This window comes from Eimeria necatrix, genomic scaffold (assembly GCF_000499385.1).
Source record: "Eimeria necatrix Houghton genomic scaffold, Enh_scaff762, whole genome shotgun sequence".
In the NCBI taxonomy this organism is placed as follows: Eukaryota; Apicomplexa; class Conoidasida; order Eucoccidiorida; family Eimeriidae; genus Eimeria; species Eimeria necatrix.
Genome location: NW_013651752.1, coordinates 12,990 through 18,076, shown reverse-complemented (window position 1 = coordinate 18,076; position 5,087 = coordinate 12,990).

Below are 5,087 nucleotides of genomic sequence, written 5' to 3'. Positions count from 1 at the left end.
TGGGTGGGTCGCTGGGGGGCGAGCTAGCTAGCTAGCTAGCTAGCTAGCTAGCTAGGTAGCTGGGTGGGTGGGTGGTTGCGGGGCCAGCTAGCTAACTGACTGGCCAGCTGGGTAGCTAGCTAGCTGGCTAGCTGGCTAGCTAGCTGCGTTGCCAGCTGCTTGGCTAGCTAGCTAGCTGGGCTGGGCTCCGGATGATGTAACTAGCTGGCTAGCTAGCTGGCTAGCTAGTTATATCATCTAGCTAGCTGGCTAGCTAGCTGGCTAGCTAGCTAGGCAGCTAGCTAGCTAGCTAGCTAGCTGGCTAGCTAGCTAATTAGCTGGCTAGCTGTGCCTGGGTGTAGCCGCAGCAAATGGCCTAGGTGGCTAGGCCTTTGCTGCAGTGTACGCAGAGCGGCCTAAATGGGGAGCCACAGTTGCAAACCCTAAACCCTAAACCCTAAACCCTAAACCCTAAACCCTTGTGGGGCTTTTGCGAGTTGGGAGAAGCTAATGGCTGATTGAGCGGCTCCCGGGCGCCTCTCCAGGGTTTAGGGTTTAGGGTTTCGTGTTTGCAGCGAGGGGCGAAGGGGTTCGTCTTTTTCATCAGGGTTTAGGGTTTAGGGTTTAGGGTTTAGGGTTTAGGGTTTAGGGTTTAGGGTTTAGGGTTTGCTTGTTTGGAAAGCTGATAACCCCGTTTCAACGCCGCTGCTCCTCAAAACCCTTCCCCCAGCCGAATCACCATTTTAATTATATTATTTATTTATTTATTTATTTATTTATTTATTTATTTATTTATTTATTTATTTATTTATTTATTTATTTATTTATTTTTATTTATTTAGTTGATGACCAGTGGCGCTACGCCCCAGACCAGCAAACGCAAACTGACGAACACGGAAATGTAAATAACGTTTTGGACATTTCAGGGTTTAGACATTTGCAGTTCAAGACTGTGTCCGAGGCCGAGCAGGTGACTAGGGTTTAGGGTTTAGGGTTTAGGGTTTAGGGTTTAGGGTTTAGGGTTTAGGGTTTGGGTTTGGGGTTTGGGTTTTGGGGTTTGGGGTTTGCTCCGCGCTGCCGGGGGTGGCTGGCCGCTCTGGGTGCAAGGGAAACTAAGCAAACCATCAGGATTTTAGGGTTTAGGGTTTAGGGTTTAGGGTTTAGGGTTTAGGGTTTAGGGTTTAGGGTTTAGGGTTTAGGGCAGTGGTCAGCTTAGGGTTTAGGGTTTAGGGTTTAGGGTTTAGGGTTTAGGGTTTAGGGTTTAGGGTTTGCGGTTTAGGGTTTAGGGTTTAGGGTTTAGGGTTTAGGGTTTAGGGTTTAGGGTTTAGGGTTTAGGGTTTTGTACGGTTTAGGCTTTCGGGTTTAGGGTTTAGGGTTTAGGGTTTAGGGTTTAGGGTTTAGGGTTTAGGGTTTAGGGTTTTGTTGAATTGGGGCTGGCGTTCTCGGTTTGCCCCGCTTCAAGGTGCTCTAGGGTTTAGGGTTTAGGGTTTAGGGTTTAGGGTTTAGGGTTTAATTTAGGGTTTAGGGTTTAGGGTTTAGGGTTTAGGGTTTAGGGTTTAGGGTTTAGGGTTTAGGGTTTAGGGCAGTGGTCAGCTTAGGGTTTAGGGTTTAGGGTTTAGGGTTTAGGGTTTAGGGTTTAGGGTTTAGGGTTTGCGGTTTAGGGTTTAGGGTTTAGGGTTTAGGGTTTAGGGTTTAGGGTTTAGGGTTTAGGGTTTAGGGTTTTGTACGGTTTAGGCTTTCGGGTTTAGGGTTTAGGGTTTAGGGTTTAGGGTTTAGGGTTTAGGGTTTAGGGTTTAGGGTTTTGTTGAATTGGGGCTGGCGTTCTCGGTTTGCCCCGCTTCAAGGTGCTCTAGGGTTTAGGGTTTAGGGTTTAGGGTTTAGGGTTTAGGGTTTATTTTTAGGGTTTAGGGTTTAGGGTTTAGGGTTTAGGGTTTAGGGTTTAGGGTTTAGGGTTTAGGGTTTGTTTGCAGGCGCGCGACGCTCCGTACCACCAGTGTGTGCCGGAGCCTTCTGAATATGCCTCAGACGCTCCGCCGATTCCTACACTGTTGACGAAATGGTCAGTTCTAGGGTTTAGGGTTTAGGGTTTAGGGTTTAGGGTTTAGGGTTTAGGGTTTAGGGTTTAGGGTTAACAGGCCAGGTGCGGGTTTCTGTGCGGCTGCCGCAAATCCCGTTTGCTGCTGCTGCCTGCCCGCCTCTTCCTGCCGGGCAGCGCCCCTAGGGTCTAGGGTTTAGGGTTTAGGGTTTAGGGTTTAGGGTTTAGGGTTTAGGGTTTTGCTGCAGCGCGGTCTCCGCTGTGGAGCCTCCCCCCCGCCCCAACTTTCCAGTGCACTGTCTCGCCAACCATTTGTTCCACGACTCGCACGCCCCGCATGTCTTTGGGTGATTTAATTTAATTAATTTAATTTATTTTATTTAATTTTATTTATTTAATTTAATTTATTTATTTAATTTAATTTATTAATTTAATTTAATTTAATTAATTTAATTAGTTAGTTTGATTTGATTTGATTCATTGGTTTAGTTGGATTGATTTAATTTTATTTAAGTAATTTGCTTTAATTTGATGTGATTTGATTTATGTTGGTTTGATTTGATTTGATTTTATTTTATTTTATTTGCTTTAATTTAATTTAATTTTATTTAATTTGATTTAATTTGATTTAATTTAATTTAATTTGATTTGATTTAATTTAATTTAATTTAATTTAATTTAATTTGATTTAATTTAATTTGAATTATTTTAATTTAATTTGATTTTATTTTATTTTTCGATGAATATTAAATATCTTTTTTTCGCTTTTTCTGCTGCGAGTCCTCGAGGCTCTTCTGACTTCATTTCTTTTCATTTCAATCTTCCAAAACTTCTTTTTCTATTTTTATTTTTATTTCCTTTTATTTCTTTTTTATTTTCTTTTTATTTCTTTTTATTTCTTTTTTATTTTATTTTCTTTTTTAGGCCCCAAATTTCTTGCGTGGCGAGCACTCAGCGCTGGCGCATCGACAACAACAAACCCACTGCAGGCCAGCGGTAAATTTTATTTTATTTTTATTTTTATTTTTATTTTCTTTCTTTCTTTTTTTGTCTTTTTTGTCTCTTTTTGTTCCTTTTTTTGTCCTTTTTTGTCTCCTTTTTGTCTCCTTTTGTCTCCTTTTTATTTCCTTTTTATTTCGGTCTTTTTTCTCCGCCTTTTGGTGTTTTTTTTGGTTTTTTTTGTCCCTTTTTTGTCTTTTTTTGTCTTCTTTTTTGTTCGCCTTTGAATCTCTGTTTGTCTCATTTTTGTCTTCTTTTTATTTTATTTTTATTTTTATTTCGTTTTTGTTTTTCTTTTTATTTTACTTTTATTCTTTTTTATCACTTTTTTTCTGCTTCTTTTAAATCTCTTTTTGTGTCTTTTTTGTCTTTTTTCAATTTCCACTTTTCTCTTTTATCTTCTTTTTTTTATTTCCTCTAATTATTTAATTCATTTAAATTTGTAAAAAAAATAAATACATTATTGAGGCATTTAGCAACTATTAATTTATATGTTGCTTTGTCTTGCTGCTGCTGTTGCTGCTGTTGCTGCTGCTGCTGCTGTTGCTGCTGCTGCTGCTGCTGCTGCTGCTGTGTTGCTGCTGCTGCTGCAGCTACGCAACTTACATTTATTTAACAATAAACCCTCTTTACCCTTTTCCTGTTGCTGGGGAGACAGCAGCAGAAGAAGCAGCAGCAAACTTGCCTGCTGCTGCTGCTGCTGCTCTAAACCCTCTGCGGGACTTCATTGTGCTGCCAAGTCCGACGCCCGACTCAAACCCTCGCCTAAACCCTAATTTAGGGTTTGAACAAAAACCCCGGCCGGTCTCTCCTGCCTCTCAAGGAGACTCAGAAAAAACAAAAGAAGAAACAGAAGCAGCAGCAGACTCTCCCAAGAGACAAGACGAGCTCAGCCCTCCAGCAGCAGCAGCAGCAGCAGCAGCAGCAGCGGATGCTGCTGCTGCTGCTGCTGCTGCTGCTGAGGCCCCAAACGCCGCAGCTTAGGGGCGAGGCGTGCATGCATTTGTGCTTTTTTGTTCTTTTTCTTTATAGACACTTATTTATTTATTTATTTATTTATTTATTTATTTATTTATTTCTTGATTATTTATTTATTTCTTCATTAGACTCTCTTTCTCTTCTTCCTTGACGCGTTTGCCCAACAGCAGCTGTACATACACCCCAGCAGGGCTTTGTCCGCTGCAGCAGCAGCTGCAGCAGCTGCTGCAGCAGCAGCTACAGCAGTAGCTGCAGCAGCAGCTATAGCAGCAGCTGCAGCAGCAGCTGCACCAGCTGCTGCAGCAGCAGCTGTAGCAGCAGCTGTAGCAGCAGCTGCAGCAGCAGCTGCACCAGCTGCTGCAGCAGCAGCCGTAGCAGCAGCTGCAGCAGCAGCTGCATGCAGCAGAGCCAGAGACACAGCAGAGTCTCTTTATAGCCGCAGAAAGCTCCATTCTGCTGCATGCATGCATTCAAAAGCCCCGAAGTTTACATGCAGTGCTTGCACGCATGCATGCGCGCATGCAAGTGATGCATGCGTGCATGCAAGGCATGCAAACGCCCCCCTGTTTGCCTGCCCTGCTCGCATGCATGCATGCACGCATGCATGCATGCATGCATGCGAAAGCCCCATCACTTCCATGCCTAGCTTGCATGCATGCATGCATGCATGCATGCATGCATGTGCTGCAGCTCTTGCTGCAGCTCTTGCTGCATGCACGCATGCATGCATGCATGCATGCAAGGGCCTCGCCATTTGAAAGCCCCGTTGTTTGCATGCATGCAGCCAGTGGGGCTTTTTGAACTCTTGGGGTTTCAGCCCCACAGCGAAGACGCATGCAAGTGCATGCGTTGTTTCTTTTCTTCTTTTGTTTCTCTGAATTTGCAAGTCCTAATAAAACTTCATCAAACCCTAAACCCTAAACCCTAAACCCTAGGCTCCGCAGGAAACCTCAGTCGCTGGCTACAGCGTGGAAGCCGTTTTTCTCGTAAACCCTAAACCCTAAACCCTAAACCCTAGCTTTTGTACGAAGAGTTGCTCGTGAGAAACTTGAAGAGAAAAAGGGCCAGTGGGTGTCAGGTGTACGTACACCTCTGA